Source organism: Bos taurus, chromosome 13, assembly GCF_002263795.3.
Source record: "Bos taurus isolate L1 Dominette 01449 registration number 42190680 breed Hereford chromosome 13, ARS-UCD2.0, whole genome shotgun sequence".
NCBI classification, from domain to species: Eukaryota; Metazoa; Chordata; class Mammalia; order Artiodactyla; family Bovidae; genus Bos; species Bos taurus.
Window position 1 is genome coordinate 71,915,989 of NC_037340.1, and position 26,324 is coordinate 71,942,312.

Genomic DNA, 26,324 nt, shown 5'->3' on the forward strand with positions numbered 1-26,324 from the left:
GACGTTCAGTGTCAGCCATAGTTTCCTGGTGGCCTTCCGGTCCTTTCAATGCTTCTACCAAAGCAGCAAGCCTCCCCTTGTGTCATAGTCACTTATTCATCCATCTGCATCCCCAGCTACATGGCTCTCTGTCTCCTTCCATATGACTGTCCCATGTCTAATGAAGTCCTGTCTTGCAATGTGGATTTTAAAATATAACTTGTAAATGAACAGTTACAGCTTTACCCTTAGCAGACACAAAGAGGGGAATAGAATATATTTTACAAGTTATTTAATTCAAAGACCCTACAAGTCTGTAACTATCTCCCTTTTACCAAAGAGGAAATTGACCCTCAGAGACATAAATATGCCCGAGATGTTTTAGCCAGTAAGTGGCAGAGCCAGAATTTAAATCCATATCTGTGAGCTTCTAAAATTCTCACTGATGCCATATTTCCCTTCCACGGCAACCCTTTGAATATTTCCCAGGAGTCTTCTTTTCATCTGGCTCAGCAATCTCAGGTCTTTAAAGCTGCTCCTGATATGTTACAGAGTCATGATTCATCTTCACCTTGAAGATGGTGAAAAAGTTCACCATGGTTCATGCTGTTGATTTGATTCCCACACTTGACCTCCTCCTCTGTTTCACCCAAGGCCCAGACAACGTGGCTTCCTGGGGGCAAATACAGTGGTTTTAATGGAGATTTGAAGAAAGAATGCAGATAGCTCCATTTACCCTTGTCTCCTTCACCAACAAGAATTAAATACATATAAGATAAGATAAAGTTTACCAGTTTAGCCACTTTTAAGTGTACAGTTCAGGCATTAAAAGCATTCACTTTGTTGTGCAACACCACCTCCATCCATCTCCAGAATTTTTTCTTCTTCCCCAAAAAGAACTCCATATGCATTAAAAACAAAATTCCAATCCCTCCCTCCTCCTAACCCCTGGCAGCCACCATTTTTATTTCTGTCTCTATGAATTTTACTCCTCTAGGTACCTTGTGTGGAGAAGGCAATGGCAAACCACTCCAGTACTCTTGCCTGGAAAATTCCATGGACGGAGGAGCCTGGTAGGCTGCAGTCCATGGGGTCGCAAAGAGTCGGACACGACTGAACGACTTTACTTTCACTTTTCACTTTCATGCATTGGAGAAGGAAATGGCAACCCACTCCAGTGTTCTTGCCTGGAGAATCCCAGGGACGGCGGAGCCTGGTGGGCTGCCGTCTATGGGGTCGCACAGAGTTGGACATGACTGAGGCGACTTAGCAGCAGCCACAGCAGCAGGTACCTTGTGTAAATAGAATTATACAATATTTTATATGATTTTGTATATGGCTTATTTCACATAGCATAAAAGTCTTCAAGGTTCATATATGTTATAGCACGTGTCAGAATTTCTTCCCTTTTTAAGGCTGAAAATATCCCACTGTAATGGATGCTCCACGTTTTGTTTATCTATTCATCCATAGATGGACATTCGGGTTGTTTCCACATCTTTTCTATTGGAATGGTGCTACGAACACTGTTGTACAGTCTGTTCCAGTGCCTACTTTCAAAGGTTTCAGATATATAATCCCAGAAGTGAAATTGCTGGATCATATGGAAAGTCTGTTTGTTTGAGGAACTATCATACTGTTTTCCTGAATCACACATTTTCAAACAGTGAATTCTATGGTATGTGGATTATATCTCAATTTTTTTTAACTTTAAGCAATTTAGAGGAAGCAGTCTGAAATGTCCTATAAGACAACTAGTCTGGGCTCTTTAAATCCCATTCCTAGGCATATGTCCAGAGAAAAACATAATTTGAAAAGATATATGCACTCCAATGCAGCAGGATTTATAACAGCCAAGACATGGAAGCAACGTAAATGTCCATCACCAGAGAAATGGATAAAGAAGATGTGGTACATATATACATGGAGTATTACTCAGCCATAAAAAAGAATGAAATAATGCTATTTGCAGCAACATGGACAGACCTAAATATTATCATACTACGTGAAGTCAGAGAAAGACAAATATATCACTTATAGAATCTTGGAAAAATGATACAAATGAACTTATTTACAAAATAGAAACAGATTCACAGACTTTGAAATTTATGTTTACCGAAGGGGAAATGTGGCCGAGGGCATAATTTAAGAGTTTGGGATTAACATATACACAATACTATACATAAAATAATCAACAAGGACCTACTGTACAGCACAGAGAATGCTATTCAACATTCTGAATAACCTATATGTGAAAAGAATAGATATATGTATATACATATACCAATCACTTTTCTGTAAACCTGAAAACAACACAGCATTGTAAATCCAATATAAAATAAAAATGAAAAAAAAAAAAAAAACTTTATGGTCATGAAAAACCCAAAAGTATAGGGAGAAGCTTGTAGATTAAAAACTAATAAAGTGAACCAACAACAACAAAAATACATGAGAGAGAATGTGGTGGACACTGCACATTAGGTCACTGAATCCCCATCCCCCCCCTTTTTTTCCTATCTTTGCATTGTAAAGGCTAGAAAGGATGGTGGGGGGAGGTATTCAATCTTATAGAACTTCTTGCAGCTCAGGGTGGACTTGTGACACACTCCTGGCCAGTAAAATGTGCTGAAAACCTACTGAGAATTTCTGGGGAGGCTTCCACTTTCCTAGCTCCCCCTTCTTCCGCCTACAAATGTAAAGATAAAACTGGAAATGGAGTAGCCATCTTGTAACCATAAGTGTAACAAGCTCAACAGCAAAGCACCACCATACTAAGCACAGAGGAATGAACCTGGTAGTGAGTCCTTGATGGCATCTTTGATCTGCCATACCAAAGCCCTGGACGCTCTCTCTCTGGATTTCTTGTTACATGAGATTTTTTTTTTTTTTAAAGAATTCTTTAAGCAAGTGATAGATTTTTCTGTTATTTGGATAACAGAATTCCCATGGATTATAGGAAGACTTCCAGAAAGATAGCAAATTGCTTATCTTCCCTATTCCTCAGTTTCTTCATCTGTAAAATAAGAGTAATCATGGGAATTTGATGAAGTAACATCATAGGGTTGATGTGAAGACTGAAGTAGTTACTACTTATAAGGCATTTAGACCAGAGCTTACATATAGGATCCCAATGCATGTTAGCTGTTATTATTTCTGCAATTATTACTATTACTGATGTTCGTAAGTAACAGTACTTACAAACTGATTGCAGAATGAAACAATAGTCACAAAACTCCCCTCTCTGAATCCCATCAAATTGATCAAAAGGAACCCAAAGTGGAGACAGAGACTCCAGTGACAAACCTAGGCAACACCTATGAATCCATACTGCAGAAGCTGGCTCATGAGATGTGGACCAAACCAAAGGACACACGGGGAGGAAAAGTGTGGACTCTGAAACCAACTGAATTCAACTTCTGCATCTGCAACAGATTGAAATTTTAGGTAGGTCACAACCTCTACGAGCCTCCATTTCCTTGTCTGTAAAATAAGGATGATAATAATAGTCCCTAATTCAAAGAGTTGTTGTGAAGATCAAATGAATTATATAAAGTGTTTAACCCAGAGACTGGTTTATAGTAAGTGCACCATATTATCCTCCACTGCTGATGCTATTATTTTTGTTACTATTATCTCCAGAATCTTGGGAGACGTTTGATAAATACTTGTTGGAGTTGTGGTGGGTCGACAGACAGATGGATGGATCAGTGGTTCAATAGATGGATGAACAGATTCTCTTGGAGGTCCAGGAGTCAGTCTTTACAATTCCCTGTACGTCTTGGATGAGTTAACAACCTCAGGACACACACAGTCCCATTCATTACAGAATCTGCCTGGGTTCCCTCCTCTGCTTCCACAGAGTAAAAAACAAACAAACAGAAACACAGGCTCTTAATTCACAGCCTCAGGGTACACAGTCCTACCCACCGCTGAAAACCACCTCTTAACAAAACTCTAAGAGAGAAATACATCTTGCTGCTGCCACAGGAATTATAGGTTGTCAGCTGCCCAGCATTAATGCATATCCCTACACTTTTTTAATAGAAAAGTTGCTGGGCCCTTTGATCATGGGGGACCATGCCATCTTTGAATCTCCTATACTGTTGTCTGAAAGGGAAGGTGGTCACCTATAAGGCCCTACCCCCAAACAAGCAGGCCAGCTTCAACCAGGCCATGCTATAAATCATAATTAGCTATTACTTTCAAAGGTCGGTGTGGAGAGTGAGGGGCAGCGAAACCCACACCAACCTTGGGTACAAAGATAAACCTCAGCCACAAAGATAAACCTCAGCTTGATTCATTGAAAGGAAATTACAAGGACTGTTAGAAGCTGGGGCCAGCTTTACTTTCTACTCGAGAAAGCTGTAGGAACCTGAGAATTCCACATATTCGAAAATAAGCACTGAATTCCCACTGTGAACTTATGGGTCAATAACTCACTGCTCCCAAATAAAGATGTCTGAAAAGTACTTTGCTTCTTTCAGATGGAACCAAAAAATGAGATATTGCCTTTTGAATGATTTTTAAATGGGAGGGGGAAGAACACCCATGTTTATGAAGAGTCGACTGTGCACTGCTCTAGACATTTTACGTACATGTCTTCAATTCAGTCACACATCTGTGAGGCTGGCTATATAGTTTCCCCTTTTATGGGTGGGGAGACTGAGGCTTAGGTATTGGATCATTTGCTCAGAGCACAAAGATGAGAATGGATCTTTACCCATATTTATATGACTCTAAAACTTTGGCCACCTGATGTGAAGAACTGATTCATTGGAAAAGACCCTGATACTGGGAAAGATTGAAGGCAGGAGGAGAAGGGGATGACAGAGGATGGTTGGATGGCATCACTGACTTGATGGACATGAGTCTGAGCAAGCTCTGGGAGTTGGTGATGGACAGGGAAGCCTGGCATGCTGCAGTTCATGGGGTCACAAAGAGCTGGACACGACTGAGCAACTGAAATGAACTGAACTGAACTGAAAGCTCATGCGAGTTCCCAGAAGCCCCCACTGGGATACATTAGTAGTCAGTGTATCTTGTGGCTGATGCTGTTTCCTGCCTGCCACAAATCTGCCCAGTTGCCCAAAATGATGTCAACACTCTGGCCCAGCCAAATAGATGCTCATGCTGAGCTGGCCTGGGTCTGGTGCCCACACACCAGACAGAGTCCCAGGGGCAAGAAAGCTGCTCTAAACCAGCCATCTATATAGTGCCCATGACTGAGCCCTTGAACCCTGCTCCAGGGTTCTACTCTTGTTTCCTGTTGGGACTGATGGTGTAGCTGTGGGTAGACACCAGGACCTAATTCCTACCACCAGACCCCCAGGGCTTCCATGCCCCTCCAGATCCCTGGCTCATGCCCACATCACCTTTCTTCTCTTTCCCCTGAAACGATATTTACTGAGTGTGTTATAAGAGCCAGGCTCAGTGTACATTCTGAGGGTCCAGAGGTAAACAAGATAGCCACAGCCCTCGTGGAGCTGATAGTCTAGCAAAAAAGGCAGACACTAATCAATCAGAGATCAAACAGGACTAATTTCCAGAATCACACATTCAACACACCCAGTGGTTGAGCAGGAGCACTGTTGACAGAGTATCCAGCACTGTGGATAATCTCATGAATTCTTGTCCCATGGATTATTTCAGTTTACCCTCCACAAGGGTCTATGAGTTGAGTATCAATTTTATCCCAGCTTACAGATGAAGAAACAGAGTCCCAGAGAGGCTGAGCAAGCCCAAGGGCTCACAGTTGACAAGCGGAGGACTCGGGGTTTGAACCCAAGCAGTGTGATTCCAGACCCCACCCTTAGGGCTGTTCAACAGTGCATCCTCCTAGGACAGACTTGGATAGCCAATCACTTACTTTGAAAACGAATTAAAAAAACAAAAAAAGATTCAGAGAGAGGCCAGCGTACTCACACTGGCCAGACACCACCTTTTAAAACAGCTTGTTTCCACCACTCGACAGGTGTCCGGGTGACCCTGAGCACAAAGCAGGACTCATGTCTCTGCCAGGAGGGAGAGCTGTGGCTGAAGACAGAGGACAAGCCCTCCCAGCAGCCCTTGGCAGGCCTGATCCGTCTGGCCCACTGGCGTCCCTAGCGAGAGGCCACAGCTGACTGCCCTCTCCTCCCAGGCCACAAGAAGGGCCAGCCACTGTATACAGACAGCGAGCAATTGATTTTGGATCTCTTCCTCTCTCCCCAGATCGCAGAAACCCATCAATTACGCATGTACATGCAGCCCATTCGAAGGATGGATATTACCTTCTGCGCTTATGGCAGAGCCGAGCATCTCCATCCAAGCACAGATGGAAGACAAGGGCGTGGGGTTAATTGATCAAGCAGCACCAGCTCCTATGCAAGGGTTGGCTTAAAATGGCTAGTTTCGCAGATGCACAGGCCCCTTGCTTGCCAGTCTCCTGTGATTAAACCAGGTCACTAACGTGCTTTTGAACAACACACGTGAACTTACTCATTCAGGTTCATCTTGTCTCCCACAAAGTGGTCACCTTGGAATACCCCACTCACCTTTCTCCATTCTGCAATCCTGTGTTGAATATCAACCAGAAGCAAAGCATGGTGCTAGGCCCAAGTTACAGTTTAGTGCAATTTGCTTCATTTCAACCAACACTTTCTGAGCACCTGCTGGGTACAAGGCTCCATGGTAGACAATAGGTAAGAAGATATGTCCTTTTGTTCAAAATGTGACAAACGAAAGTGTGTCCTTCAGGATGGCAGGGTGTGAGGGGGACAGGAGGCTGGGGATGGGTAGAGCACAAGTCAGGGGACAAGACAAGACAGAGGGTGCTAAATACTGGGAGAAATGGTAGTGAGTGTTAAGCTCAGAAAGGCAAGACCTGTCACAATGTTATTTTCTCTAACTCTATCCTAGGTCTCAGCTTACCAAGCTGGCAGGAAGTTTATACTCAGTGTTTCTTGTCCCAGTGGTCTTACAAAGAGCCTACTTTGCAGATATCTAGGGGTTGTAGGTCCACAGTGGTAGTCTTTGTGAGGGTTGTTCCTTAGCCCTTGGGTTCCTTGGTGGCAGATGGCAATACTGCCTCCATGCCAAGTTGGGTTCAGGAAACTGCCCAACTGGGAGCCCCAATATTGGGGACCCAGCCTCCTTAGAAGCCCTTCATAGTCATACTCTCTGAATCCTACTATCTTCAGGAATTCCCTTCTCTCAACAGAACCCCAAACAACATGTGCTTCCTGATCTTTGGGAATATGCTCTCCCTCCCCTATTCTGGTCACTTGGTTCCACTTTATCCCTCAAAGTCCTCTTTCCCTCCTCACTTAGATTTACCCTTTCCACACCTAGGAAGCCCAGGTTCTCAGGAACATCAAGAAAGAGACTCCTGTTTAGGCGGCTTCTGCTTTCCATCCTACAGTATAAGCGCCGCTTAGCAAGGGAAGACAAAACCCCTCTCCACTTAGCATAGGGAACACTGGAGCACACACAAATTAACACATTAAGTTATCTCATCTGTCAAGGCAGACTCACATGTAGAAGTACTTAGAAATTTTTACTTGCACAGTGTAAAGGAGTCAGGCTTCAGAAAGACCAGCTCCCAAACACAAAACACAGCAATTATTTCAGGGAAAACAATTGCTAAGTCTCCAAACTTGCCAGGTTTACATTTATCTGCTCATGGAGTGAAAAAAAAAAACTTTCTCGCACAATTTTCAAAATTGCAAAGGTATCTTCAGAGATACCACCTCATGCGAAGAGTTGACTCATTGGAAAAGACTCTGATGCTGGGAGGGATTGGGGGCAAGAGGAGAAGGGGACGACAGAGGATGAGATGGCTGGATGGCCTCACTGAATTGATGGACATGAATCTGAGTGAGCTCCGGGAGTTGGTGATGGACAGGGAGGCCTGACGTGCTGCGATTCATGGGGTGGCAAAGAGTCGGACACGACTGAGCGACTGATCTGATCTGATCTGATCTGAAACTCATGTAGAGACGAGTTTTCCTACTCGAAGGCATTACGCAGTATATCCTCTGGTTTTGCCCTTATTTGCACTGAGCTTAGTATCACAAACATATTTTCACATCATACATCTTGATCTTCTTTTAAACAACTACAAATTATATTGTGTGGGTACTCCATAACTGATGTAAATGTTCCTTATTAATGTACCTTTAGAACATTTTCAAGTTTCTTACTAATATAAATAATGCCACGAATATATGTACATATTTTATAGGATAGATTCTGGAAATAAAATGCTGATCCAGTGAATTATGTATATTTTGTACTCTCGGCACCAGCTCAATATGGGAGATTCATTTTGTACCTCCCTCACTAAACAAGATATTAATGACCTTTTTAAAATGTTTGTCCATTTGATTGTAGAAGATAGAATGACATTTTAATTTGTACTTTCTTAATTACGAGGAAGGTTGAATAGCTTTTTATGTGGACCTGGGGTTATGTCAATTCACAGCCTCTGAGAAGCAGATGCCAAGATGAGATGAGAGAAGCAAGGCCCTTCCAGGATAAATACTTCTGGAGGATAAAAGGCAGAAGGAGCAAGAGGCAGGAGAGCCTTTGGACCAAGTGCTGGTCTGACACTTTTGTGACAGAGAGGGGAAGGAAGAATTAGGTAGGAATATTCTCAGACATAGCATAGTTCTGAGAAAGCCTGCATCAGGCTACTGGGGAGTTTCTGAGGGTCCTGATTCAAAGACCCGAGTGTACTTGGTTGCTGGCTGCAAACAGGCTGGCGGAAGCTTGGCCTGGAGTGACCATGGAACAAAAGATACTTTAGACTGAGGCTGTCAATCACTTCTCCCTACAAGAGGTTCTTTGGAAAGGAGATCTGAGCAACATTGCTGTCGTCTTTCCTCTCCTAGAAGGTACCTGGCCATACTCTTTGCCTATTTTTCTTTCTTTTTACTAATTCTACTTTTGGCCATGCCAGGTCTCCGTTGCTGCATGCACTTTTCTCTAGTTGCGACGAGCAGGGGCTACTTTCTAGTTGCAGTGTGCATGCTTCTCACTGAGGTGGCTTCTCTCGTTGAGGAGCACGGGCTCTGGGGTGCACGGGCTTCAGTAGTTGTGGCACATGGGTTCAGTAGTCGTGGCTCCCAGGCTCTAGAGGACAGGCTCAATAGTTGTGGTGCACGGGCCTGGTTGCTCCAAGGCATGTGAGAACTTCCCAGATCAGGGATCAAACCCGTGTCTCCTGCACTGGTAGGTGGATTTTTTACCACTAGCCACCAGGGAAGCCCTACCTGCTTATCTATTGCATATTTGTCTTTTGTTATTGATCTGCAGAAACTCTTTTATATCTAGTGTAGCAGCTCTTTGTTGCATATGCTGTCAGTATGTTCTATTAGTCTTTGCTTTCTTTTAACATTGGCTCTGTGTTTCACTGTATACTTTTAAACTTAAATTTTTTTCTACAGTAAATCTGTACATTTTTTTCCTTTAAGTCTTCTGTGTCTTACTCAAGAATGTTATCTTCCTTATTAGAGAAATGCAAATCAAAACTACAATGAGGTACCACCTCACACTGGTTAGAATAGCCATCATTTAAAAGTCCACAAATAAATGCTGGAAAGGATGTGGGGAAATGGGAACCTTCCTACACAGTTGATGGGAATGTGAGTTGGTGCAACCACTATGAAAAACAGTAAGGAGTTTCCTCAAAAAACTAAAAACAGAATTTTATGATCCAGCAATCCCACTCCGGGGCATATATCCAGACAAAGCTATAATTCAAAATGGTATCTGTACCTTTATGTTCATTGCAGCACTATTCATAGTAGCCAAGACATGGAAACAACCTAAATGTCCATCAACAGATGAATGGATAAAGAAGATGTGGTGCACATACACAACGGAATACTGCTCGTCATAAAAAAGAAATAATGCCATCTGCAGCAACATGGATGCAGCTAGAGATCATCATACTATGTAAAGTCAGAAAGAGAAAGACAAATATATGAATTTCTTATATGTGGAATTCTAAAATATGGCACAAATGAACCTATCTACACAACAAAAAATAGATCCACAGATGTAGAGATCAGACTTGTGTTTGACAAGGGGGGTGGGGGCAGAGAAGGGATGGACAGGGAGTTGGGGTTGGTAAATATAAACTATTATATGTAGAAAGGATAAACAACAAGGTCCTACTCTATAGCACAGGGAATTATATCAAATATCCTGGGATAAACCAGAATGGAAAAGAATATTTAAAAAAAGAACGTATATATGCGTGTAACTGAGTCACTTTGCTGTACAGCAGGAATTAACAGTGTAAATCAATTCAACTTCAATTTTTTTAAAAATGTTGTCTTCTTTTAATAGAAAGAAAAAAAGTGGGAGGAGGGTCGCATCACTTTATCTCATACCTTCCCTGGCTGCACAACACATTATGGACATAAATTTAGTATAAATGATTATATTATGCACCAGCCAGGGCTGGATTGAGTTTGCAGCTCATCATTTCCAGCTTTTTGCCAGCTAATTATTACAAAATATGTTTCCTTTTGAAATTAGTGGCAAGGCTCTATTTGTTCATGATCTTTCCCCCAACCCCCACATACACACAATATCATCAATTAATTTTATGCAACAGAAAAAAAATCTTTGCAATAGAAGATAAAACATAGGAAGCTTCAGCATTTGAGAGAAGAAGGAGATGTTGCTTCTGTGGTCGGGGAGACCCCAGCTAACAGCAAGCTGTGGATGGAAGGCAGAGAGTCCCATGTGGAGCCCCTGATCAGGGGACCCCACGTTCATCCTCAGAGAGCTTGAGAAACCATTCTGAGGATGGTGACCCTCCCCACATGTGCCTGGATCAGCTCTGCAGCTCCTTTTGGCTTTCTCCATAATAGCTCTCATAAGACCTAATTGTCTCATTTATGGCCTGGGAACAGGAGTTTCTCAGCACTTTTAAGGCTCCCAATTAGGCAAATAACTGGCTATATGCTGACCACTAATCCATTTGGAGAGAGGGATTTGGGAAGAAGGGTCCACATTGAAGGGGATGGGCCAGCCATCGTTGAGCAAGACCTTCTACTGCCCCCAAATTCACCTTATTCTGGCTTATCGTCCAATGTCACTACTGTCAGCTCCTTCTAGGAGCTTGCAGGGGGCAGCTCAGCATGTCCCTGGATGCCCCCTGCCACACCCATCCACCCTTGGCTGCTCTTAAACACCCCAAAGACCACATAGCAATTAGCCCCAGACAATGATCAGTGATCCAGGACTGTCTTGAGCTCACATTTTTATGTCAGGATGAATTTGGATTCTGAAGTTGATCTCCTTGTTGTGAGGGTTTTATGAGGGAAAGATTAAATTGTCCTCTGATGTGTGCTTCATTAGGCCCCAAATCCTTGAAGAGTCATTAAAGCACCTTCTCACTGAAATGCTCTCAATCTCAGCTTGATGGATATCATCAGGAATAATCTCTCCATTATTTGGGAGTTAAACTGCCTGGGAAGCTCTGCCAGACATGATTCTGCCGAGGTCCTTTGAGCCTGCTCCTTCTACAGCTGGTGATCCCAAAAATCCATGAGTGTAACAACACCAGAGGCTGATCTCCTTTTTTTCCCAGGAAACCACATTCTCTATCCCTCCCCTAAAGGAGTGGATTTGCCTTGAGTCAACTACACCTCTCACCAGGAGCCCACCACTGCAGCTCTCATCTGTGAGCTGTGTAGGGGTCAGTCCATGGTCAAGGCACAGCCTGGAGCAGGATCAGGGCTTAGTCCATGGCTAGGGTCAGGACTCAGGCAAGGATGAGGATCAGGGCTCAGTCTGGAAGTAGGGTCAGGGCACAGCCTGGGACCAGTATTAGAGTTCAGTCATAGCCAAGGTCAGTCCCCAGTCTGGGATGAGGATCAAGGTTCTGTCTATTATTAGAATCAAGGCTAAGTCTGGAAGCAGTGTCAAAGCTGTGTCTGGGTATAGAGTCAGAACCAGTTTATGACAAAAATTAGAGCTCAGTCTGTGGCCAGGGTCAGGGCCTAGTCTGTGACCTGTTTACCAGCTCAATGGCCAAGGCATCAATCCCACCTCAGCTCAGGGTATAGGATTTGGCACCTTGCTTGAGCACTGGGGTCTCAAATATCACCTGGACTTGTTCCCACCCAAGTTGTGCCTGACAGACTCAAGTTGCTTCAGCTGAGAAGCAGCAGGCAGGAGTGTCTGCAGGTGAGGGTCTGGATCAGTGGTGTGGTGAGGAAAACCTGGGGCATAACCATAAGAGGTTTGGACCAGTGGCAGGAGAAGCCAGTGTCACCAGGACTTCAGCCTCAGAAATCCAAGGCAAAGGGATCCCACATTATTCCAACCCCTTCCCAGCAATACTTACCGCTTGCTCAGCTTTCTGATCTCAGCAGCAAAAAGAGCCAGAACTTTTGGGGGAGGATCCATGCCGATGCCAAGTTTCCCTGTCATCATGGCTAAGGGAGGGAGACAAGTGAGGTCATTCTGCTTAGTATAAAGCATGCAGAACATGCTGGGTGACCTTCAGCAAATCAGTCTTCCTCTCTGGGCTTCAGGAGACTCATCCACTAGAGGAGGAGCTAGAATGGCTTCTCTGCCAGGTCCCTTCAGTTCAGCCAAATGTGAGAAAAACCACCAGAGAAGGAAGAGTGATGAAGATGTCCCAGGCAAGAGAGAGAGGGCTTCGCAGATCCGAGCCCCTGGACCAAGTTTGGTGTGACTGGGGACACTGGGTGAGAGAGAACACATGGGAGAGGAGGGCAGAAAGATAGGTAGTGCCTGCAGGGCCTGGGTGCAAAGGAAAGGAGTCTGGTTTTTAATCCTGCAGGCAACAAAGAGTCTTAAAGGGTTTTTAACAGGAGAATGAACACCATCGGGTTTGCAGTGGAGCATAGTCGTCTTCTGTATGGGCAGGACGGATCAGAGGGGACAAAGGCAGAGACAGAGATGACTGTGCAGTTGTTCAGGCAAGACATGCTGGGTTAGGGAGGCGAGCAGAGAAAACAGTGGAAGAGAAACAAATCTGAGAGTGATGAGCAGACATGAGGGTCAAGGAGGCGCCAAGGGGAACTGGTGAAGTCCAAGGCTCTGGCTTGCACAACAGCTGCATGGTAGTGAAACCCACTGGGATGGGAAGAGCAGAAGAGAAGGACTGGAGAGGAAGATGATGGTGAACGCTAATCTGGACCTGTTGAGTCTAAGACGTCCATGGGACTTCCAAGTGGAGGAGTCTAAGAATGAACTGAGAATATGGGCCAGGAGTTCAGAGGAGCAAACTGGGCTGAGGACATAAATTAGGGCAACATGAGCCATCACTGAGGGGTCATGTACAAGGAGAGAAGCCAAGGGGACCCAGGATGCACCTTTGGGACACCCCAGTAATTTAAGGAACCAACAGAGAAAGATAAGTCAGCAAAGAAGCCTGAGAAAGAGTAAGCAGACTGGTGGGGGGTAAAAAAAAACAGGCTTGAAAAGATGGTGATATATTGGGAACTGGAGAGAGAATGGTATTAAATGTGGCCCAGAGACAGTATATGAGAACTCAAAGGATTCAGTGACCATAGAAGTCATTGGTAACTTCAGAGAGAGCAGTTTCTGGGACACTTCTGGGGGCAGGAACCAGACTGAAATGAGTAGAAGAATGAACTGTGGGAGTGGAGACAATTCTTTGGAACCATTTTCTCAAAGGGGTAAGGTAGGATCAGAGATGGAGGAAGGCGTGGGGTTGAGGCAGAAAGGTGTGTTCTAAGCAGAAAGAGACTTGGCCTTGTAAATGCTGGTGGGAGGGATCCCATGGAGGGAGAAATTAAAGACACAGGAAAGAGAGGAATTGGGTAAAGAATGGGTCGCTAGGTGTAGGGTATTTACCAACATGCAAGGCGTGTCCCATACATTTTTCATATTTAATCCTCTCAACCTGCCTGTGGTTTCGCATAACCACACTTATTTCCTTCACAAGCATATCCCAGAGTCAAGAAATTATTTTAATTATCCTTAGACTTGTTTATTGACTCTTTCCCTGGCTCTCCCGAGGGAGTTCCTGCTCTCCAACACTTCTCTTATCTTGCTTGATTCTTTATCATGGCACTTAACACCACCTGATAGTATATTACCTGCTTGTTACTTGCTTTCTTCTTCCACATCAGCAAAAATGGAAACCCAGGGGAGATGGAACTACGTCTGACTTGTTCTCCAGTCCACCCCAGTGCCCAGAATCATCCCCGGCTCACAGCAGGCACACAACAAAAGGGTGTGAAATGAATGAGCAGAATGAATGAACGGTCTAAGGAAAGGTTCTAAGATCTATGTAGTACTGTTCAAAGTGAGGGACAGAGAGAAGAGCCTAATGCTGATCAATTTTGTGTCATCTACTGCATAAACAGCTTCATCCAACAACTTCACGGCACCTTTTGGAGGCATGAAGTATTGGCCTCTTTTCAGAAATGAAGAGAATGAGCTCCAGAGAGATTTGAAGTAGTGTCAGAAATGGCACCACTAATATGCGGTGGCATCAGAACTGAAGGCCAGGATATGTTTATTTTGTTTCCTGTTTTTGTTGTTGACTGGCTTGTTTTTCTCAAAAACCTGGATTTATTTCCTGCCTCCCATGCCCTCTGGGGATGATCACAGATTCTTCTCTGCACCTGTCCTCAAGATTGCAGACCTGGGAGGAGGGGCTGACAGAGTCTGCCGTGTGTTCCAGAACCATTCCCTGGCTGCGGGCATGCAGAAGGACCCGGTGCCTTCCCCCAGCTGGTGGTGGCTGGGGCTGAATTGAGAACAATCAGGAGAGAGATTTGAGAGAGAACATGGGCCTGATAGGTGTTAGGATGTGGAGCAGAGAAAAAGCAGGATGTCCAGGACGGTCTCCCAGGTTTCAGGCCCAAGGAGTGGGTGGTTAGTGCTCCCAGTGGCCAAGACCCAGAGACCCAGAGAAGGAGCAAGTGTGGGAAGGGAGGTGGCTTCCATCTTGAATGGGCTGAGTGGGTGAGGTCCATGGACACCCAGGTGTGGTGTCCAGTGTGAAGCTCAGAGAAGCGGCCAAAACCAGATGTGGTAAATGGAGGCTGCCCTCTTGCCAAGGGTTAGCAAGGTGAGAGGGAGGGGGTGGAACAGCCCCAGCATTCCCAGGGGTGGGCAGACAGGGTCTGTGAACAACGTTCGGAGGAGCAAGCAGTTGGTAAGATCGGAGAACATCCCTTCTGAACTGTGCAGTTGTAGAGACAAAAGACAAGACAAACGAGCTTTTCTGTGTGTTTGCTCAACAGAATATTTTACAGGCTCTCTGGATAAACAAGCTGTCATCTACCACCCAACCCTCTATCAACTGAAGCAGCCTGGGGAAAAGATAAGGCTGTAGGTTTGGATACTCTCAGCTGCTGGTGCCTAATTACTACACAAGATAAACAAACCCAGAGAGTTGTAGGCAAAGAGGGACTCGTTGGCTGTTTGGGGAGAAGAGCCATTTCCCTGCTCCCTGGGAAGGAGCACTGACATTTATTGAGCTCCTACTATGTGCCAGGCACTTGGCACATGTCATCTTATTTAATACAGTGTAAAGGTATTGTCCCCTTTGTGCAAATGAGGAAACAGAGGCTCAAGGAGGTCAAGTTAAAGGACCCACACACCCACTGCACTTCACTGCCTCCATGGACAAGGTCCAGCTTTGTTTCCTCTGTTTCTCTGATCCTGCAGAGTTAGGTAAATGCCATAGTCATGATTTTGGAGCTATATTAACTGTTTTTTTTTCATAAGACATCCATTTGTAGGAAAGAAAACTGTTGGGCTCAGCAGCAGGGCAACAACTACAAAGAAAATTGCTATTAAGAGCATATATTTTGGACTTCCCTGGTAGTCCAGTGGTTAAGAATCCACCTCCAGTGCAGGGGTCATGGGCTTGATCCTTGGTTGGGGAACTAAGATCCCACATTCAACAGGGCAACTAACCCTGCACCACAATAACAGAACCCAAACACCGTGACGAAGATCCTGCATGTGGCAACGAAGACCGGAAGCAGCCAGATAAATAAATGAATACTTTTTTAAAAAAAGAGCATAGACTTGAGCTCCCAGCATTACAGTCCATTCAGAACAGATTGACAGAGATGGTGTTCCAAGGGAACCTGTGTGTGTGTTTCTTCCTGCCCTGCTCCAGGTGTGTCTGTCCAAAGTGGAATCAGGACGGCCAAAGGGAGGTGAAGAGATGTCAGCAGTCTGCTGACTCAAGGGACAAGCAGCTGCTTCCTCCTGCTCCCTCCTCCTGAGCTTATAGATGGGAAATGAAGCCAGAGAAGACCAGTGACCAGGCTGTGACCAGATTAGATCCCAAGTCCCTTGCCTCCTAGCCCACAGTGCCCTTCCCAAAATGACACACAGCTTCATAAGAGCAAACAAGGACTTCCCTGGTGTCCAATGTCTAAGATTCTGCACTCCCAGTGCAGGGGGCCCAGGGTCAATCCCTGTTCAGAGAACTAGATCCTACATGCATGCTGCAACCAAGAGTTTGCATACAGCAACTAAGGACCCCACATCCTGCCATGAAGATCGAAGATCCTATGTGTCACAACTGACTCAATGCAGCCAAATAAATAAATAGAATAAATATTTTTAAATTAGATAAGCAACAAGGAGCAAGCACAGGGAACTCTGCTCAATATTCTATAATAACCCAAATGGGAGAAGAATTTGAAAAAGATTCAGTTCAGTTCAGTTCAGTTGCTCAGTCATGTCTGACTCTTTGCGACCCCATGACTTGCAGCACGCCAGGCCTCCCTGTCAGTCACCAACTCCCGGAGTTCACTCAGACTCACGTCCATTGAGTCAGTGATGCCATCCAGCCATCTCATCCTCTGTTGTCCCCTTCTCCTCCTGCCCCCAATCCCTCTCAGCATCAGAGTCTTTTCCAATGAGTCAACTCTTCACATGAGGTGGCCAAAGTACTGGAGTTTCAGCTTTAGCATCATTCCTTCCAAAGAAATCCCAGGGCTGATCTCCTTCAGAATGGACTGGTTGGATCTCCTTGCAGTCCAAGGGACTCTCAAGAGTCTTCTCTAACACCACAGTTCAAAAGCATCAATTCTTTGGCTTTCTTCACAGTCCAACTCTCACATCCATACATGACCACTGGAAAAACCATAGCCTTGACTAGATGGACCTTTGTTGGCCAAGTAATGTCTCTGCTTTTGAATATGCTCTCTAGGTTGGTCATAACTTTTCTTCCAAGGAGTAAGCGTCTTTTAATTTCATGGCTGCAGCACCATCTGCAGTGATTTTGGAGCCCCAAAAAAATAAAGTCTGACACTGTTTCCACTGTTTACCCATCTATTTCCCATGAAGTGATGGGACCAGATGCCAGGAGAAGAATTTGAAAAACATTAGATACATGTATTATATAAAATAAAAGAAAATCTAAAAAAAATTTAATCTCTTCACTGATAAGCTGTGCCAATTTAGTCAAGTTGCTTAACCTCCCTGAGCTTCGATTTCCTGATGCTCTCAGGAAAAATCCTGAATGGATAATACCTGTGATGAATAGCACTATAACATTCACACACACACAAACACCTTGCAAACTATGTAGCCCCCTCTTAATTTTACTTATTATCATTACCCCTAGTTTATAATTCCTTTGAGAATGGGGATCATACTTTCTCTGTGTTTTCATCCATCCTTCCTAATGCCTCACACATTGGAAACAGTCTATAAGTGCCTTAAGAGATAAACAAGCTATTGGCTATCACACTAGTGATCATTTAAAGAGGCAGTAAAGTATTACCAAGATTGCCCTTTTAAACCTTCTCTTTCTCTCTCCATGATGATCCCTGGTTTGATTTTCTCTGTTCTGAGAGATATGCCCTGACCTACATGCAGAAATTAGTCTGTTTACAGAGTAGAGCCTGCCTCCTGATGCCACAGCCCAGATGACCAGTGAAGCATCAGAAAGTCCTGGTAAATCATTAGGATCTTGAGAATTTGTTTTGTTTTCAAGGGTCTAATCCAGTGCATCTTTGTTCAGAGAGTTTGGTTGAAGCTGCTCTTCAAAGATTGCTGTCCTCCTCCATACTCTTACAATGGGGCTTCCTCTTAGAGACATTTGGTGTCCCAAGTCCCTGCAACTACCCCCTTTTCGCAGCATAGGCAGGAGAAATCACTCCCACATCAAGGCTCAAATACTGCCTTGGGATTACTTGTTAGTTTTAAGAAATACAGAGGTACCTTGCCAAATAAACTATCATAATCTGTAATTTAAAATGTCCTGAAGGTTGGGCTGTTAGCTATTTTGGGGGGAGGAAGAAGCAAATAGAACTAAGTCAATCCCCACCCCAGGAATACATCTCAGGCAACTTTTCATGCTTGAACCTGCTGAGTGATGCTAGGTCTAGAAAATTCACCTCCGAGCCTCCAGGAGTCATTGCTCACTGCAGTTATGTTGTACTGGTCTGCTACCACGGTGTTCAGAACATTTGGGGGTTGGGGGACACACCTGGAGAGCATAACATAGGAATGGCATTCCTCATAGGAATGACAAAGATCACCTTATCTTGTTCAGCAGTGGTATCGGCAAAAACTGAACATTCCCATGGGAAACTCTGGGGGTCCTGGAAGCCTGTGCACCTCTTTGAGAATGTCTTGTCATGTCTCGTGTTTTGTGTAATGGCTTCTCTCCCTGAAATTTAAATCTTGAATGGATAGACAAAGAAATTGCAAAAATATGGGGTCCATCCCAGCCCCACCTTATTCTGCTTCCTACCCTCAGGAGCTGCCTTGATTCTTATACATTTTTCTCCAGCCTCCATCCATCTGCAGGGCTCCAACAATCTCCCTTCTGTGAGAAGTAGAGAGCTGGTTTCTGAATCTCATAATCCAACCCTTTCGGAAGGTATAGATGGTATAAATATCCAGAAAATAGGATGATGCCTGGAATACATTTGCTCCAAATGATGTGGGACTGAACTGTTTCCCCTTGCCCTCTGCAGCAGATATGCGCTGATACATGCTCATGTACAAGCTCTCTGGCCCAGATCCCTGAGGGGCAGGATGGAAGTTGCTAGTGAAGCTTCAAGTTCAAGGATCCTTGCCTGCTAGAAGCATCTTCAGTCCTACTCTCACCTGTTACATAGTGAGCAAGAAAAGTGCCTCTTGGAAGTAGAACCACTTGCCAAGAGCAGTTCATGGTCTTTAGCTATCCCTGAAGGAGTAAAGTCTATCCTGTACCATTGAGATGTGAATTCCTGGATTTGGAACAATTATTCTTGCCTAAAGTTCTTTCTACCCTCCTCAAGAGGCATCACAAAATCCATTTATTTAACTGTGTTTAATTTAACATATGTGGAAGCAGATCTAAACGCCCCAGCTCCACACTCCACAGGCCCTGGTAGAGAGCCCACAGCTTCCTTAATGAATGCTGGGTCAGAATCCAGTCCATCCCCTAGCTGAGAGCTCAGGGGTTCCCCAGGAGGCCCAGGAGTTCCCGAGGCATTCTGTATGACACTTCCCCCTAGGGCACTGTATCAGTAACAGTGGGATAACTGATGAAAGAAACAACTCCCAAATCTCAGGGGCAAAACACAATGTTTATCCTTCATATCACAGCACAACCCAGGTCACTTGGAGTTGTGGAAATTCTACTCTCTGCAGTCATTCAGGGACACAAGCCCTTTCATATTGTGGCTCCACACTTGTCTTGGTGCTTGGTTGTTGTTCAGTAGCCAAGTTGTGTCCAACTCTTTGGGACCCCATGGACTGCAGCACACCAGACTTCCCTGTCCTTCACCAACTCCCAGAGCTTGCTCAAACTCATGTCCATTGAGTCGGTGATGCCATCCAACCATCTCATCCTCTGTTGCCCCCTTCTCCACCTGCCTTCAATCTTTTCCAGCATCAGGGTCTTTTCTAATGAGTCAGCTCTTCACATCAGGTGGCCAAAGTATTAGAGCTTCAGCTTCAGCATCAGTCCTTCCAATGAATATTCAGGCTTGATTTCCTTTAGGATGGACTTGTTTGATCTTGCAATCCAAGGAATGCTCAAGAGTCTTCTCCAATACCACATTTCAAAAGCATCGATTCTTTTGCGCTCAGCCTTCTTTATGGTCCAACTCTCACATCCGTACATGACTACTGGAAAAACCATAGCTTTGACTATTTAGACCTTTGTTGGTGCTTGGAGTTCTCTCCATTTACCCAGTGGATGGTGAATGAGAGATGTGTTGAGAACTGCACAACTGTGGTGGTTCAGACAGTAAAGAAGCTGCCTGCAATGCAGGAGACCCAGGTTCTACCTCTGGTTTGGGAAGATCCCCTGGAGAAGGGAATGGCAACCCACTTTAGAATTCCACTTGAGAACTCCACTCAAAAATTCTCTTGCCTGGAGAATTCCATGAATAGAGGAGCCTGGTGGGCTACAGTCCACGGGGTTACGAAGAGTTGGACATGACTGAGTGACTAACATAACATGCCAGAATAAGTCTGCATTGCTTCTGCCCACATTCCATTGGTCAGAACTCAGACACATGGTCTCACCTAACTGCAAGGGAGTCTAGGAAATGTGGTTTAGCTGAAAGCCCAGGAAGGAAAGGAATGGGACTTGGTAAACTGAGGAATGCCACTGATCCTTAATGTTTGTGTTGTCACAGAGTAGGGTCTGCCTCCCCTGGGCTATGAGCTCCTTTGAAGCAGGAACTGATTCATATTTGCCTCTCTGAGTCATGAGCTCCAGGCTTCAAACCCAAGCTAAGTGGTCCAGAAGGTGGCATACCGGAGGTGGACATCACAGCTTAGCACACCACCCACTAGGCTGCCAGGAACATGGCAAAGACAGGCAGATCATGACAAAGACCACTAGATATGAACCTTAAAGCCACAGCAGACCCTGAAGGCTTAAGGCAGAGATGGGAAGAGGGCCTAGAAGAACCCTAAGCCAAGGACACAACCTTCAATGGCAGCAGAGAAGGGCACCAACCAAGCTTGGACTGTCACACTTATCAATATATTACCCTTTACCACAAAAGAGGTCAGGCCTTAATATGCCTACTTTACTGATGTGGGAATAGAGGGGTTCCCCCACCCCAAGTCAGCCAGCCCTAGAACACAAGTCTCCTGCCTGAGGAACTATATGAAGCTATCAGGCTCTTCTTTATGTTACTAATCTATCTAATCCATGAACATTAAAGGGCACTTCACTGTGGGGACCTCTGGGGATCTGGGCCTCTACCTCTCTGGACAAGCTCTGTGCTCTGCTCTGCTCTAGGTATCTGGATGACCACATACGCCTTGCAATGAGTTACAGCCCCCAGGCATGTTTGAAGGATCTGTCTCTAGTTTTCAAAACATTTTACATCACGGGCCATATTTAAAAATCAAGAAATTTTACCTAATGGAGAATCCTGGACTTTCTTTTTAAAAAGTCAAGAGGTCCAGCCACTATGGGTCCAACTCCCACAAGGTGACAGTCACTCAAAGCTAAATAACTGCTGTCCCATTAACAGGACCTAAGTCCTCCATGTTCCCACAATCCACACTTTCTGATTTTCCTTCTTTCTGAACTGTATTACTCATTTAACCCTCTCCCTGGCTCTTGCAAGCATTTGAGTTTATAATCTCAACCCCATGCGTTTACAAGGTCTTCAATCACCTATTCCCTCCATCATTCATTCAGTCCATCAGCAGGTGTTGGCTGAGTGGTTGTTCTAGGCCAGGTTTGTGCTGCACAGTGGGCATGAAAACAAGATATGTCCCTGCCCTTGGAGAACTCATAGTCTGGAGAGAAAGACATATACATTGTATATGTCTTGTATACAAAGACATGTACAGAAACACAACATTGCCGGGAATTCCCTGGTGGCTCAGTGCTTAGGACTTGGCACTTTCACTGATGGGGCCTGAACTCAGTCCTTGGTTGGGAAACTCAGAGCCTACAAGCCTTGCAGCAAGCACAGCCAGAGGGGGAAAACAACAACAACATTGTAACTGGGGGATGTTCTATGGATCCCAGATGTTAAAGTTTGTACCTCAGTGCCTGACCCACATCCTCTTTGGGACTCACCAGTCCCAGCAAGGGGATGGCTTCCTACTGTAAACACCTGCAACTCCCCGCTTAGCCTCTGCACGGAGGCTGGAAACACTGGAGAATAGTTGTCCCCAGGAACGGTATTCAAACTGCTGACCTGAGCTGGTGGATAAACACCTCGGCTCCCTCCCCCTCAGGCAGGATGACCTGACCATGATGCGGGCTCTGTGCTGCCCACCATAAGTTCCCCAGGAGCTAGTGCATTAACCTGCTCTTTAAGGCACTCTATATTTTCCCTTCCTTGGGCCACTTTCCTGCAGACCCTTCCTCAGATCATTTCCTAGGGAAATCACAGGCATTTACACCTTTATCTGCTTCTGGGGGAGCCTACTTCTAAGACGTGTGCCCCTAAACAAATGGGGTGCACAGCCTCTCCTGCCCTTCAGAATCCATTTACCTCAAAAGGAAATTGACTGTCATTTAGCCTGGATTGGTCAGCAGATAAGCCCAAACAACTCATTAGCTTTCCTTTAAAAATAATCATTGTAGTAATCAGGCTAAAAAAATAAGGAAATCTAGTAACTATCAATATTTTAAACATACTAATATAAAAGAATAAATTAAATAATAAACAGTAATTAAAATGCTGCATAAGCAGGTGGTTGGGGCTGCTGGGTTTTATCTTTTTGTGATTTTGTTACACATTAGATCAGCTCCATTCATTTCCTCTGTAGAGGAACCTACAGCTGCTGTGACCTTCCTTTCTGCTATCCCCTTCACTGGCTCCTTTTGAAAGAAGGAAGGCCTGTGAAAATCATGGAGGCAATCAGGACTCACGAGGGACTGATGTTTTTGAATCATTCCAGAAACTTCTGTGCGTTATTTCATCAGTTCCTCTCAAAGGCCCATGAGGGAGACGAGCTCATCTTCACTCTCCAGGTGCAGCAGGGACTCTGGAGTGTCAGGAGACCTGGCCGGGACCACAAGACCCAAACTCACGTGACTCAAAACCCACGTGACTCAAAACCCACCCTGTGGCCTTCTCCTCCAGCTGTGCATGTGCTGATTGGGATGAGGAGGGAGGGAAGAACAGTAGACCTAACCTGAGGTTAGGTGCTGAACTGAGGTGCTGGCAAAGGCCTTTCAACTTGTAGGTCACTGCTTCCTTCTGGTCTGGAAAGCTTCCAGAGAAGAATAAAGGCAGAGAGTCGATGTGGGATAGAAGGACCAGAATCTGGAACAGAAGACACAAATGGAAATCCTTTATCCTTCCTCCCCTCTCTCAGTCCCTGCCTCCCTCCCTTTCTTTCTTTCTTTTTTTTTTCCAATCATGAGCAAGGGCTCAAGGGAGCCCAGAAATACCTGGAGGCTTATTTAAGAGGGGTTAACTCTTTTTAAACACTCTGATAAAGGCTCATGTACTAATGGTTTGGACAGAGAAAACAAAATCTCTTTGTGTCATCTGACTACATGGTTGTAGGTAGGTTAGGCTGAAAACACAGTGCCTCTCCGCTTCTTGGGCGATACAAGAACTAGGGGCAACAGCACAGGGCCTGGCACCAAGTAACGGCTCAGGACTGGCTCACGGCTCGCTCCTTCTCACCCTTTCCCAGTTCTGGCAAACAAGAGGTTCACCAGCTTGATTTCTCAATACTAATGTCTGCCTTCCAGCATCCCATACTGCCTGCTTCCATCAAGAAGCTAAACCAATATTTCCAACTCATCAACACTTAAACACGAGGCCGATTTGCCCAATACATTGTCTATTTATTTTCCAGGCTGCAATCTTTATGATGCCTATTCCTGAGGCAGTTAATTTGCTCTTGAATACATAGCTTTGTGTATTGGTTACCCATTTCATTAGCGGCGATATTGAGACCGGCTGGGACGTGTGGAGGATTTTTCAACTGAGTGAAAGAAGGTTTTTAATAAGCCCCATCATCGCTGGCTTTATGGTTCCATTTGATGAGCGACAAATGTATTCATTTGGCAGCTGCATTCCTTAATCAGGTATTCACTGGGTAACAGCACATATAAATATGGAGAAACACAGAATTTAGGGAGCTGAGTGCAGTCATTTTCCACAGGGATTGGAGCATTGTCTGTATTCACCATCAGTTTTCAAGCAAGAGCCTCTCCTTGCTGGATCTGAAATTCTGTACATAAGCACGTGGGGCCCAGCTATGACTCACTGCCTCCCTCAAGAGCATCCTCCTCCACCAACGGGCCAGACCCTCCAGAGCACTCCTGGACCCTCTTCAACATCAAACAAGTCTCCAGCCATTTGGTTCCTTTGATCGATGGTACTTTTAAACCTTTCCTGTGACTCCCACTCCATTTGCCCTCAAAATTCCCCTAGAGGAAAAAATGACTAAAGTACATTAGCTCTACTTTCAACAGCTTTATTGAGGTATAACTGACAAAAATTGTGTATATGTAAGGTATACATTTACATGATCTTTATATATATGTATACCTTACATATACACAATTTTTATTTGTCAGTGTATATGTAAGGTATATATACGGGGGCTTCCCTCATAGCTCAGTTGGTAAAGAATCTGCCTGCAATTCAGGAGACCTCGGTTCGATTCCTGGGTTCAGAAGATCCACTGGAGAAGGGATAGGCTACCCGCTCCAGTATTCCTGGGCTTCCCTTGTGGCTCAGCTGGTAGAGAATCCACCTGCAATTGGGGAGACCTGGGTTCCATCCCTGGGTTGGGAAGATCCCCTGGAGAAGGGAAAGGCTACCCACTCCAGTATTGTGGCCTGGAGAATTCCATGGACTACAGTCCATGGGGTCGCAAAGAGTCGGACACGACTGAGCAACTTTCACTAAGGTATACATATAAACGAATATGTTGTGCAAGGTTCACCAAACTCAAGCTAATTAATATCTCCATTGTCTCACAAAGTTACCACTGTTTTCTTTTTTGGCCTGTATGACTTGAACACTTAACATCTACCCTCTTAACAATATTTACCCTCAGGTGTACAATACACTATTGTTAACTACAGTCATATTGCTTTACATTAAATCTGCAGAATCTAGTCATCTTGCATAAATGAAACTTCATACCCTTTCACCAACAAGTCCCCATTTCCCCCTCCGCCTGCCCTTGGCAACCACCATTCCACTCGTTGCTTCTGAGTTTGGCTATTTTAGATTACACATTTAAGTGAAATTGTTACCAAAACCCAAGTCCTTGTGCTCGAAGCTCGGTGAGGCCAAACAATATCAAAACGTCAGAGTCGGGAGCAAGGAAAGGTTTACTGCAGGGCCATGCAAGGAGATGGGTGGCTCCTCTGACTCCCTGGAAGCTCTTAGCAAAGCCCTTTTCTATGAACAATGAGGGAGGGGCTTGAGTAGTTTGCAAACTTCTTGGTGTCAGAGCCTTTGTTCTTGAGGTCAGGTCATAGAGCTGAGTCTTTCCTATAAACCTCCACCAAAACCAATGTTATTCTCTGTTCTAACAAGAACGGGCAAGTTCTCAAGGCACAACTTTCCTCCTCCAAGGTCCTCCTGGCAAAGAGGAGGCAGATCTTAGTTGGTGGATCCCTTGGGGCCAGGTCCCCAGACGCAGTTATCATCGCTGAAGGAGCCAGGCACCCAGGACCCAGGCTCTCAGGCCACCCAACTGTGTCCCATGCAGACAACCACTGCCATTAGGTTGCAGAGGCAGCATTGGGGAGAGGTTCATCTCAGCCTCAAGGACTGGGCCTGGCCAGTGGGTGGTCTTGGTGAGGGCTCTGGAGCCCCCAGGGATCTCCAGCTCATCTGCTCGCCCAAAGCTGGGAGAAGGCCGGGATCCACCTCTTACCTCACTCTCTGCTGGATGCCCACCACTCTGACAACTGCTGGCTTAACGGACCCACTAACGGTTGCTCACTGACAGCCAGTTACTTGTGGGAGGGGCCCACTGTGGCGCCAGCCAATGGCTGAGCAGGACCACTAACGGTTGCTCACTGACAGCTGGCCACTTGTGGGAGGGGCCCACTGTGGCACCAGCCAATGGCTAAGCAGGACGACTAATAGTCCCGGGTTAACGTTGCTCGGGAACAGGATGTGGGAGGTGGCATGGAGTGCAGGCAAGGGTAATTGTGCACAGCAATAGCCACTTGCTGAAGGCCTTGCTCTGCCGCACTCTATTACAAAAATCATATAGTATTTCTCTTTTCCTCTCCAGCTTATGTCACCTAGCATAGTGTCCTCCTAGCATAGTGTCCTCCAAGTTGAGCCATGTGTCATAAATGATGGAACTTCCTCCTTTTTTAAAGCTGAATAATAGTCCATGCCCCATCTTCTTTATCCGTTCATCCTTCCACAAACATTTAGGTTGCTTTCATGTCTTGGCTATTGTGA

At 45.1% G+C, this 26,324-nt stretch overlaps 1 long non-coding RNA gene across 1 annotated transcript; it reads right to left on the bottom strand.

Moving 5' to 3' along the window:
• Nucleotides 1-254: 254 nt before the first annotated feature.
• Nucleotides 255-25,917, bottom strand: LOC112449335 (uncharacterized). Its single transcript, XR_003037893.2, has 4 exons — nt 25,783-25,917; nt 23,065-23,195; nt 12,323-12,413; nt 255-652 (listed from the first exon to the last, which is right to left on the bottom strand). It is a non-coding gene; the product is annotated as an uncharacterized lncRNA (long non-coding RNA).
• Between the last annotated feature and the right edge of the window lie 407 nt (nt 25,918-26,324).